Raw genomic sequence first — 13699 nt, 5'->3', positions numbered from 1 at the left:
ACCGTCTACACACAGCAGCCAGATCTCTGTCCCTCAGATGTGGTCAAATAAAAGGCCACTTCCTGCGACCCATGACAAAGCTAAGAGGTTGACTCTATCCCTCTGTAAGCTCTTGGCTACCGAAATGCTGCCTTTCCGCCTAGTGGACACACAGGATTTTAGAGACCTTATGTCTGTCGCTGTGCCCCAGTACCAGATGCCTAGTCGCCACTACTTCTCTAAGAAAGGTGTGCCCGCGCTACACCAGCATGTCGCACACAACATCACCGCTTCCTTGAGAAACTCTGTGTGTGAACGGGTGCATTTCACCACCGATACTTGGACCAGTAAGCATGGACAGGGACGTTACATGTCGCTCACTGGGCACTGGGTAACTATGGTGATAGATGGTGAAGGGTCTGCTGCACAAGTCTTGCCGTCCCCACGACTTGTGTGTCAATCCTCTGTCTGTCCAAGTTCCGCCACTGCTTCTGCATCCTCCACCTCATCTGGGTCCTCCACCTCCGCCCCAAGCCTGCCTGGTCAGGCCACCAGCGTTCTCACTGCGCAGAAGGAATCACGCACCCCTCATTACTATGCTGGCAGCAGAGCGCAACGGCATCAGGCGGTCTTTAGCTTGACATGTCTTGGGAATAAGAGTCACACAGCTGAGGAGTTGTGGTCAGCTCTGCGGTCCGAGTTTAATAAATGGTTGTCTCCACTCAACCTGCAGCCTGGTAAGGCCGTGTGCGACAATGCTGCAAACCTGGGTGCGGCCCTTCGCCTGGGCAAGGTGACACATGTACATTGTATGGCTCACGTGTTGAACCTTGTCGTCCAGCAATTTTTAACACACTATCCCGGCCTAGATGGCCTTCTGAACAGGGCACGAAAACTGTCTGCTCACTTCCGCCGTTCAAGCGCCGCAGCTGAGCGACTTGCATCGCTCCAGAAGTCTTTCGGCCTGCCGGTTCATCGCCTGAAATGCGATGTGGCGACACGCTGGAATTCAACTCTCCACATGTTACAGCGACTGTGGCAGCACCGCCGAGCCCTGGTGCAATACGTCATGACGTATAGCCTGGGCCAACGAGATGCAGAGGTGGGGCAGATCACCCTGATGGAGTGGTCTCAGATCAAGGACCTATGCACCCTTCTGCACAGTTTCGACATGGCGACGAATATGTTTAGCGCTGACAATGCCATTATCAGCATGACGATTCCAGTCATTTACATGCTGGAGCACACGCTAAACACTATTCGGAGTCAGGGGGTGGGACAACAGGAAGGGGAGGAACTACAGGAGGATTCATATGCGCAAGACACAACAACATCACCAAGGTCCAGACGTTCATCATCACCAACGCAGCAGGCATGGGACCATGGGGGACAGGGATCAACAAGGGCGCATAGTAGCAGGCGAAATGTTGAGGAAGGTGCAGGAGAACATGAAGAAATGGAGGACGAACTGTCCATGGACATGGAAGACTCAGCGGATGAGGGAGACCTTGGTCAAATTTCAGTTGAAAGAGGTTGGGGGGAGATGTCAGAGGAAGAAAGAACGGGTAGCACCTCTATGCCACAAACACAGCGTGGACTTGGTCCGCATGGCTGCGCAAGACACATGAGTGCCTTCTTGTTGCACTACCTCCAACATGACTCTCGTATTGTCAAAATTAGAAGTGATGATGACTACTGGATTGCCACACTATTAGATCCCCGGTACAAGTCCAAATTTTGTGACATAATTCCAGCCATAGAAAGGGACGCACGTATGCAGGAGTATCAGCAGAAGCTGTTACTCGATCTTAGCTCGGCTTTTCCACCAAACAACCGTGCAGGTGCAGGGAGTGAATCTCCTAGTTGTAACTTGCCAAACATGGGACGGTCTCGTCATCTACAACAGTCTACCCGTACCAGTAGGACCGTATCTGGTGCTGGTAACAGCAATTTTATGGAATCTTTTCATAATTTTTTTAGACCCTCTTTTGCAAGGCCACCAGAGACAACAAGTCTGACACATAGTCAACGGCTGGAGAGGATGATACAGGAGTATCTCCAAATGAACATCGATGCCATGACTTTGCAAATGGAGCCTTGCTCCTTTTGGGCTTCAAATCTAGAAAAATGGCCAGAGCTCTCCAGTTACGCCTTGGAGATTTTGTCGTGTCCAGCTGCCAGCGTTGTCTCTGAACGTGTCTTCAGCGCTGCTGGGTGTGTGCTGACAGATAAGCGCACGCGTCTTTCCAGTGACAATGTGGACAGACTGACGTTCATCAAAATGAACAAGTCATGGATCCAGAAGCAATTTACTACCCCTGTGTCATCCTGGGGAGAGTAAATGCTTGTGGATTTGGAATGTGCTTGATGCAAATCAAAACATCATGTTTGCAACTAGGGCACAAGTGCTGCCACTGATGGGGTGTCTGTGTGGCCTAATTTTTGGAAAAAAGGGAGACTCCGCTTGGAGTAACCCTTGCTTGCTGTGTTTTTAAAAGAAGCCAAGATGAACAGAGCTGGGATCAGGAAAGACTTTGCTACCTACCCTGGTGTCATCCTGGGGACGGATAAGAATGGCGTATTTTTGAATGTGCTTGATGCAAATCTAGCTGTGAAGTGTACAACTGGGGCACAACTGCTGCCACTGAAGGGGTGGGTGTGTGTGGGGCCCAATTTTTGGAAAAAAGGGAGACTCCGCTTGGAGTAACCCTTGCTTGCTGTGTTTTTAAAAGAAGCCAAGATGAACAGAGCTGGGATCAGGAAAGACTTTGCTACCTACCCTGGTGTCATCCTGTGGACGGTTAATTAGGCCGTATTTTTGAATGTGCTTGATGCAAATCTAGCTGTGAAGTGCACAACTAGGGCACAAGTGCTGCCACTGAATGGGTGGGTGTGTGTGGGGCCCAATTTTTGGAAAAAAGGGAGACTCCGCTTGGAGTAACCCTTGCTTGCTGTGTTTTTAAAAGAAGCCAAGATGAACAGAGCTGGGATCAGGAAAGACTTTGCTACCTACCCTGGTGTCATCCTGGGGACGGTTAATTATGGCGTATTTTTGAATGTGCTTGATGCAAATCTAGCTGTGAAGTGCACAACTAGGGCACAACTGCTGCCACTGAAGGGGTGGGTGTGTGTGGGGCACAATTTTTGGAAAAAAAGGGAGACTACGTTTGGAGTCACCTTGCGGTGTTTTACATAATTTTAGAAGGGCGTGCCATATCTATATCTGTGTCTCCTCTTTTTCCTTGTCCTGCTCTTTTGTTTTCGCATGAGTATATGTCCTTGTCACTTTCCCATGTGTTTGTGTTGTGTTGTGAGTTGTTTGTCACCTTTTGGACACCTTTGAGGGTGTTTTCTAGGTGTTTTTATGTGTTTGTGATTGCCTGCCATTGTTTCCTATGCAGTTCGAGTTCGGTTCGTCGAACGTTCGACGAGCCGAACTCGAACGGGACCTCCGTTCGGCGAACCGACCTCGAGCCGAACCGGGACCGGTTCGCTCATCTCTAGTTAGGAGGAGTCCATCAATATTCTCCTTGCTCAGCGGTACCACTCTGGCTGATATAGGGGCCTCAAGAAGGGTCAAGTTGACTACCTTAGACAACCCTTTAGGATATTTTCACACCGCATTTTTTTCCAGCAGTAAAAAAAATGTCCCTTTTCCAAACGGCAAATGCCCCAAAGCTCTACTTCAGCATTTTTTTCATTGCACTACTAGAGTGGTGCTATAAATCTAATGCGGGCTTTACACGAGACGAGCTATCGTGCGATGCATCGTCGGGGTCACGGTTTTCGTGATACACATCCGGCATCGTTCACGACGTCGTCTCGTGTGACACCTCCGAGTGACGCAGTATCGCTCACAAATCATGAGTCGTGTACTCGTCGCTCAGTTTTAAAAAATTGTTTAATTAAAATGGCGCCGGTTGTTCATCATACCCGGGGCAGCACACATCGCTCCGTGTGACACCCCGGGAACGATGAACACAGCTTACCTGCGTCCCGCGGCTCCCGGCGGCTATGCGGAAGGAAGGAGGTGGGCGGGATGTTTACGTCCTGCTCATCTCCGCCCCTCCGCTTCTATTGGCCAGCCACAGTGTGACGTCGCTGTGACGCCGAACGTCCCTCCCCCTTCAGGAAGTGGATATTCGCCGCCCACAGCGAGGTCGCTTAGCAGGTAAGTACGTGTGACGGGGGTTTCACAACTTTGTGCGACACGGCAGCGATTTGCCCGTGACGCACAAACGACGGGGGCGGGTGCGATCAATCGTGAAATCGCACGATCGGTCGACTCATGTAAAGCAGGCATTAGTCCCCTACCCCCGGTCTTAGGCTACTTTCAAAACGCAATGTGAAAGGGGCCTTATACTCACCTTCCAGTAGCTTAATCTTCTATCGCGGTTTCTCCTGTCGATATCTGGCAGTTTGCGATCTGCTGGCAGCTCCAGTCTTTCATGGAGCATGTCGTAGGTCATAACACAATTCAAACTAGAAAAAATTGCCGGCACTTCCTAATCTCATAGTCTGAACTGGTGGATACTAAACATGACATGCAATATTCAAAAATAGCAGTTGCACTCAAGTAAAGGGAAGGGGAAAAAACAAGAATGTAGATGATGAATATAGGAATGGGAATACACATTACTACTAAGAAAACATGAAATTTTTTTTTTGAAAAATATGAGTTACTTAGCAAATAAAGGTGGCCAAATTTACTTGTGCCCAGAAACCACGTCAAGATGTAACTCTCATCTGGGTCCTACTCTAAATGCTATGCCTTTCTTGTCCTTGTCTCCTCTCTTTTGAATATTGTATATTGTATATCATATAATATATGTCAAGTTCAGCATGCACCAGACTCATATATGTGGTAACAACTAGGGAATAACATAATACATGTGTGGCGCCCTGGACAAGCCAGGTCGTCACAGGTACTACACCAACACACCCTACACCCCGGCTAGGCACACCGAAGCCAAACACAAAATCCTTGTTGCCTTCCTCCAGGGGCTGATGTCCACACCAGGGGGTGGGCCAGGCGGTTGGTCCCGCCCACCGAGGAGTTCACAGTCCTGGAGGTGGGAAGAGTTGGCAGATTAGTTTTGGAGAGGAAAGTGGTAGCAGAGGAGACTGACCGTGTCCGGGTGTGTGGCCCGGGCACTCAGCAAGGTTGGCAGATGGTGGTGACCGTCTGCAGGAGAGGCTAATTGGAGCAAACTGTATGGACCGTGGACGGGCGGTGGCCCGGCGGTACCGGATCGGGGAGTAAAGAGAAGCCAGCACCATCCGGCAGGGCCTACGGACCCCGACCAGGCTAGGAGTCGCCGTAAAACCGGTCAAATCCGTTAGCGAAGGGAACCTCCGGGGTTTCCCAGCAGCCAAGACCCGACTGAAGGCAACAGCTCACACCATAGAGGGAAACACAGTCACCACCAAGGCTACAGTTCCCAGGGCCAGAGCCTGCGGGCAAAAGGGGCTCCCTCAGCATCCATCCAAGCTGGGGAGCGGGTTACCGGTGGGAAGCCATTGGAACCATAACACAACACAGGTGCAGGGAAAGGCAGTCACCATCAACCTGCCGGGAGGAGAACAACCGCAGCCGCCTGTGGGACCCGTCCATCCAGCCGTTTGTTTGACCAGAGACTCTGTGTGAATTACTGGCTGAGTGAGTACCACCGTGCCGTGTGGCACAGCGCTGCCCCCGCGACCCTGCACCTCACCAGGCCTAGTACCCGCCTGCATCCCCAAACTCTCACCGGGCCCCGGTACAACCAACCCCCCTACCCACGGAGGGGAGAACCAACATCCAAGCTGCTCCCTGTCATCGCTCCCGGGATCCCCGTCCAGAGCAGCGGTGGTGTCACAACTTCACCACAACCGTAGGTGGCGTCACGGACAATATCCCCAAACCACACACCAATCCCCCCCTTTCACTCACGGGCGAGGAACGCCGCTCGAGACCCCGGGATCCGGCCCACCGCTCGAGCCACCACCGAGCAGCGGCAGCCGGACCCGAGCAGTGGGTGAGCGCAGCGTCCCCTCCTCCGCCCGCGACACATGCACATAGACTGTCCCTATAGAACGTAAATACTTTATTAAATCACTTAAGACCACACCGTGATTACTAAAAGTGCACAGGATAGATTACTAGCCCTCAATAGCTGCACCTATCTGTGTACTGCCTTACAGCGGGGGTTGGCACCCTAAAAACGCGATGTGGCGCCCCCACTCCGCAACGACTTTCCCTGCTGCCCCTGAAGTCCCTGCCGGAAAAAAGGTGCAGTGCCTAAGATAAGTGCAACAAATAAATTGGTGTGGCAGGTGGACAGTAGGGAGGAAGATTCAAAAACTTATCTCATTGATATGAATAAAATAGTCATTTCAAGCCTCAACGCGTTTCTCCCAGAAGTGGGTTCCTCAGGAGGCCAATAGTAAACTACAATGGTGGTTCAGGAAAACCCTTTGTAGCCTAATGGCTGATTCAAAGAGGGGATCCTGTTTATAAATAGCACACTGCAGACCCAAATAGTGCTGTTGTTCAAGGGAAAACACCCTATTCAATGAGATCACACCGTTCAGGACTATAAGATTAGGAAGTGCAGGTAATTTTTTCTAGTTTGTATTATGGAGTCATGTCCTTTGCGCACTCCTCCCAGTTATTTCAGGGTTTTTTCATTTTAATTTTGCAGGTTCTATTCTAGCCCAAATAATAGATCAGTTTGGACAAGAGAGGCATAGCATTTAGAGTAGGACCCAGATGAGAGTTACACCTTCCCTCCTTTGTTTTTTTTTTTTTAATCCAATCAATTTTTATTGTAGGAAGTTACATTACAAAAAAAAGGAGAAATTCAGGTATCATTGGCAATAATACACAAAGAAAACAACGCTGTAACATGTGGTAGTGTCACCTTTGATTATGATTCACATTTCCTGTCACACCACCACCAATCATGTCTGATGCAAGTTGCAACTTTTTTAGGTTAATCAATACCCAATACGTATAGAATCAACCTACCAATTTACTCTTTAATCCTCAAAATGAGGGATCCAAACAACCAGAACCAGAGAGTAAGAAAGGAAGATAAGAAAAGGGAGGGGAGAGAGAGGTGGGGGAGAGGGGGAGAACCATGGATGGTTGCAAGGAGGCAACCAGGGAGGGGGAGGGGGGAGGGAGGGAATTGGATGGCGTTATGGGGTAGCCCGAGCAGTAACAACAACAGAGATTTAAACACCTTGACTATTGACATGTGGTATGGGTGAACACCCTGCGTAACACACACTTTGAGCCTATTTGACCCGTTTTTAATTATCAACAGTTTGCCCTGGAAACAGATGCCTGACAGGGGATGCATATACAGAGTTTAACCACGTGTGCCAAATCTGAAGTATTTTGTTTTTGGCGCGGATGGAGTGAGCCAGACAGAACTCGTATTGGCATTGGAGATTAATTCGGTTATATAGTTCAACTAATGTAGGCGTCTTTGGGGATTTCCAGTGCAAACTTATGCAATATCTGGCAGCTACTAGAATGTGAACTAATAAACCCCTGGATTCCCAAGAGAACTCCTCTATACCCACGTTTAGCACTGCCAGAGCCGGATTCGGATTAATACGATTGCCTGTCAGCTCACCCATCAGGCCAAACACCTCCAACCAGAATGAGAAAACCTTGGGACAAGCCCACCAGCAGTGACCAAGAGTACCCCTTTGGAGGCAGCCCTTCCAACAATGTGGCGAATAATTTGGGAGGAACTGTGCTAAGTTGGCTGGGGACCGATACCATCGCAGGTGTACTTTTTTCAGTTGCTCCAGATGATTTATACACTTGGAATATTTTTGGATATTTGCTGATGCCGAGTGCCAGTTTGAAGGTGAGGTAGAGACACTCAACTCCACGTCCCATTTATTCATATAAGGAGATTTTTGCTCTTCGGGGGGGTTATTGAGCCATTTGTATGTCGAGGAGATACCTTTGGATTTAATTATCTTTTTAAATACCAAAGCTTTTGTTGTAGGTAACAGAGGCTTTGACTTTGGAGGAAATTTAGAGGCCAGAAAATGACTAATTTGGATGTGTTGATAGAAACAGCCCTTTAAAGAGGGGTGTTCCCGTACTATTTCATTAAAGGGGTTAACACCCAAATCAGAGTATAGATCCGCCAGCACTGTAATGCCCGATCCCTCCCACCTGGCCAGATTCAAAAAGGGGATTTGAGATTCCAACGACTTGAGGGAAATCTCTGAAAGAGGAATCTGAATCTTATGAATCAAGTCATTTCGCCAGACCTCCAGGGAGGCTGACATGGTGGGAACACACGGGGAGAACCGTGAACGGCTCAAATATTCTGCTTCCATCATTCTTCTGACCGAGCCCTGGCGGGACAGGAAATTTTCAATCTGAGCCCATCTATGTGAATTACCTGGACGCCACCATTCCTTTAGTGATTCAATTAGTAAGGCTTTATAATATGCCGTTATGTTTGGGGTGCCCAATCCCCCTAAGTCATATGGGGGGTATAACACTTTACCTGCGACCCTAGCCCTTTTATTACCCCAGACAAATTTGTTAGTCAACGATTGAAGTTTCATCAGGGTTTTGTGAGAAATTTTGATGGGAAGGCATCTGAGCACATACAATATTTTGGGTAAGAAAACCATTTTAAAGGACTGTATCCTGGCCATCCAGGACAATGATATTTTTTCATATCTTCCCAATTCCTTTTCTAAATTTTGGATCAGAGGTTCCAAATTTTCTTTAATTAACATCTGCGATGGTGTCAGCTTAATACCCAAATAAGGTATCCCCCTGTCGCACCATTTGAATTGAAAGGCCCCCTCCAGCGCACTCCTGGCCTCCGCCGGTACATTAAACGGCAGTATCAAAGACTTTGCCGCATTAAGCGTATAATACGACACTTTAGAAAAGTTTGATAATGTGTTCACCACTGCTGGAATCGACACTGCAAGGTTAGAACAGGAAATTATCACATTGTCTGCGTATAAACCAAGTTTATGTTCAAATTCCCCAACTCTTATACCAGAAATGGCTATGTTTTTTCGTATAGCTTCCGCCAGAGGTTCTACCACTAAAGCAAAAATAGCGGGAGACAATGGACACCCCTGGCGGGTGCCATTACTTATTTGAAATTTAGATGACAGAAACCCCGATGCCAACACTGACGCATTTGGGTAAGAGTAGAGGGCTAGAATGGATGACTTGATGTTCCCCAAGAACCCGAATTTTGTTAGAACTCTCTCCAGGTATCCCCAGTGCACCCTGTCAAAGGCTTTTTCAGCATCAAGAGACAGGAATGCACTGGGTTCACCCGATATCTCCACCAGTCCAATCAAGCCAAGCAGAGTTACACCTTGATGTTGGTATCTGGGCACAAGTAAATTTGGCCACCTTTATTTGCGAAGTAACTCATATTTTTCAAAGAAATGTTTTCATGTTTTCTTAGCAGTAATATGTATTCACATTACAATATTCACCATCTACATTCTTGGGGTTTTTTTTCTCCTTCCCTTTACTTGAGTTCAACTGCTATTTTTGAACAACACAATTCAAGTCTATGGAAGCCTCGATCTGGCTTTCATAGAGATACATTGGGAGCTTACTCTGGCCAGTAAAAAGGTACGGGCACAAGATGGTGCTGGAGAACCAGAGCAGCATCGCTAAAAGCTGAAGCCCCCGAAAGGTGAGTATATGACAGGGGGCTTACGTTTAAATCACCACTCCAACACTGAAAAAGAAAACACTGGAGAGATGTTTTAAAAATTGTCTGGCATTTCTTTTAACTGCCTGCCATTTTTTAAAACATTAAGTGGTTAAAAGACACTCAAAAACCTAAACATAGGAACAGCAAGAAGTAATTTTTACATGTAAATGAACAGGAATATTTCTTGGAGCATTTTCTAGTTAGTTAAAAATAAAGATAATAAAAAAAAAATACAAGTGTGGTATCGCCGCATTCAGAAAAGCCTATCAGGATCTAAAAATAAACACATGGGTAAACACTGTAAATGGAAAAAAATCAAGAACGCCAACATTAAGGGGCACTTTGCACACTACGACATCGCAAGCCGATGGTAGCGATGCCGAGCGCGATAGTCCCCACCCCCGTCGCAGCTGCGATATCTTGTGATAGCTGCCGTAGCGAACATTATCACTACGGCAGCTTCACATGTACTCACCTGCCCTGCGACGTCGCTCTGGCCAGCGACCCACCTCCTTCCTAAGGGGGCGGGTCATGCAGCGTTACAGCAACGTCACACGGCAGGCGGGAAATAGAAGGGGAGGGGCGGAGATGAGCGGGACGTAAACATCCCGCCCACCTCCTTCCTTCCTCATTGCAGCCGGGACGCAGGTAAGGAGATGTTTCTCGCTCCTGCGGCTTCACACACAGCGATGTGTGCTGCCGCAGGAACGACGAACAACATCGTAACATCGGTCCTTCCGAAATTATGGAAATGACCGACACTACACCGATCATACGATTTCGACACTCTTGCGCTCGTTTATCGTAGTAAAAAGGATTCACATACTCCGATGTCGACAGCGACGCCGGATGTGCGTCACTTTCTATTTGACCCCACCGACATCGCAGCTGCGATGTCGTAGTGTGCAAAGTACCCCTTAGGCTGGGTTCTGAAAAATGATCCCGCCCACCTCCTTCCTTCCTCATTGCAGCCGGGACGCAGGTAAGACGATGTTGCTCGCTGCTGCGGCTTCATACACAGCGATGTGTGCTGCCGCAGGAACGAGGAACAACGTCGTACCTGTCGCTGCAGCGACAATATGGAAATGCCCGACACTACACCGATCATACAATTTCGACACTTTTGCGCTCGTTAATCGTATTAAAAAGGATTCACATACTCCGATGTCGACAACGACGCTGGATGTGCGTCACTTTCGATTTGACCCCACCGACATCACAGCTGCGATGTTGTAGTGTGCAAAGTACCCCTAAGGGTTTTGTGGTCACTGCAATACAACAAAAAATGCTGAAACGAGTGATACAAATTTTATATCTATCCAAAACTGGTATCAATAAAAATGTTATCTTGTCTTGCAAAAAATAAGCCATCAAGCGGGTCTATTGATGAAAAAAGTTAAAATGTTACAGATCTTGAAAAATGGCGACACAACCTTCAAAATTTTCTTTTACAATTGTCTGATTTGATTTTCACTACTAAAATAATAATTAGAAAATGGACATGTTTGGTATCGCTGTAATCATACTGATGCGGAAAATCATACTATGAGGTCATTTTTACCACATAGTGTAGGACGTAAAAACAATTCCCAAAAAACAAACATAGTGTAGGACGTAAAAACAATTCCCAAAAAACAATGTCAGAATTTAATTTCTTTATTCCAGAATTTCACCGCACTGGGAATTCTTTTCTTGTTTTTCAATACACTGTGGTAAATTGAATGGTGCCATTTAAAAGTACAACTTGTCCCATATAAAAACAAGTCCTCATATGTCTGTGGACAAAAGTAGAAAAATGTTATGGCTTTGGGAAGAAGGAAAGGAAAAAATGGAAATGGCCATGTCGTGAAGGAGTTAAAAATCCACACCATGCTTAAGAATAGGGGGATTTTTATTGTTTACTGCTCATTTGCTAGGTTACCAGCCACCGCTGCAGCATAACAGCGGTGGTGCGTCTCCTAGACAATGAGCACAGCACACACAAGCTGTTTGCTATAGAGCTTGTGAGCGCTGCTCTGAGGCTGACCAGATTCCTGGATCCGGCCTGCTTTAGTCCAACTGTGCTCTTGCGATGCCACAGAGGTAAAGCTTCTTCTGCATCATTGGAGATCACACAAACGTGGGCCAACAATATGACGATGCCCCTAGCCCGAACTGTCAATCAAACATCGGGAGGCAGAGAAGCAGAAGATATTTTACCAATACAAAAATGTGTTTGAAACTAGAGTAAAATTTGCTGTCTACAGTAACACAAGTGAGAAGAAATGAAGCTCCTTTCATTCTATCAGTGCCAGTGTTCTCTTTTTTTCTCATGTGACTGGTGAGCATAAATCCATGTCTGCATTTTATAGTTGGACACAAGGTGGAGTCAGTCACTTACCAAACGAGTATAGACTAGATGTGCATCACAGTTATATAATGCAGAATGCTTAGGTAATGGTTACATGCAACTTTTATTAGTCTGATCACAAAGGATTCAGACATCAGTCTTTAAGGGGTTATACTGTGTGCTGAAGTTACCTGCTATCCATAACTTCCCAATTGTGGGGGTCCAATTGGTGGGAGCCCCTCCGATCCAAAGAACGAGGATATGGAGAGTGGTCAAGCACGTGCAGGTCCCCTCTCACTTATTCTTAATGATAGCGCCGAAGACCAGCAAGGCAATCACTGGCGGTTTCATTGACAAGTGAATGGAGTGAATGTGAGCATGCTTGACCTCTTTTCTATTGAGACTGGACTCTTCAGAGCCCTGTTCCTGGGATCAGGGGGGTCCTGGTGGTTAGGTCCTAAGTGATTGGAAAGTTGTGACAACTCCTTTAATAAAAGGGAGGTGGGCTAAGATGCACCAAATTAATTAATCAATTGCACCTTTTCGGCGCTAATTGCTGTCCTACTTTGATGATTGATGGTGTAGACCCCCTGAGACCCTCAGGGCACTACAGGGAACTGCATCCTCTTGGGGATGCAGGACCTACCCCCTGGGACCTGTAACACCAGTGCCAGAAACACACACCTAAAAATCCCAGTTGCCACTCACACGAGGGCTAGTGGAGGGCCACCCAGTGGGCAGAGCGAACCCAGGGACTAGACCACCTGGTGGGAGGGGGCAGGCCAATCTGTGGGAGAACAGGAAAAAGTCTGTCAGAATGTAGTCAGGAGAGCAGACGTGCCTCTAGCTGGGTCTGTGGAACGGTGACTCAGGGGCACGGGAGTCAGGTTGCCAGCTAGGGCAAGCGAGTACCTCTCGGCTGGGGTCAAGACCCCAGGGACGGTACGAGGGAGCCCCCACTGGAATCTGGGCACGTACGGGGCACAGGGCCCTTGGTCAAGCACAAGTTTCAGACTGTTTAACAAATACCTGCACAGTGAGGGCTCTCCATGGGCCTCACTGACCTACAGATCCGGGGGCATCAGCAGTAAACTAGGATCGGGGTTTGGACACTTACCTCCCCGCAGGGTCTGCACTGCTAGCCGAACGGACAGACCGCTTTATCACAGCCGGGGGACCCCCAAAGTTCCAAGCTTTGGGGTCTCAACTACACTGAGAGTGTCGGGGAAAGAGCAATCTGAGTCCTTATCTGGCACTGGCAATACAGGGACCGGAACCAGCTGTCAAGGGTCCACAGTGATTAGAGACTGTTAAAGTTAACCTGGTGTGGTCTCCATCATTATACACCATACATCTCCCAGGCACAGCCCTACCTGCGGAGGGCCTACTACCCTAGCTGCCACTACCACCATCCCTGGGAGTACCCACGTTGAGCAGCGGTGGTTCTCCATTCTTAACCACAACCCGCAGGTGGTGTCATGAACATTAACTCTATTATCCCCTGTAAATACTCCCTTTTTATTAAGCGTCCCCAAAGCACGGGACCGGGCAACGGCCACCAGAGTGACATTGCCCACTGCAACTACCCAGGACCAAGTACCCACTTCCCTGGGCGACACAGCTTAAATTTGGCATCACGAACAGGATACGGACAAGGCCCGTTAACACGAGTGACGTG

This window comes from Anomaloglossus baeobatrachus, chromosome 9, assembly GCF_048569485.1.
Source record: "Anomaloglossus baeobatrachus isolate aAnoBae1 chromosome 9, aAnoBae1.hap1, whole genome shotgun sequence".
NCBI classification, from domain to species: Eukaryota; Metazoa; Chordata; class Amphibia; order Anura; family Aromobatidae; genus Anomaloglossus; species Anomaloglossus baeobatrachus.
Note: the sequence above shows the minus strand (reverse complement) of the source record.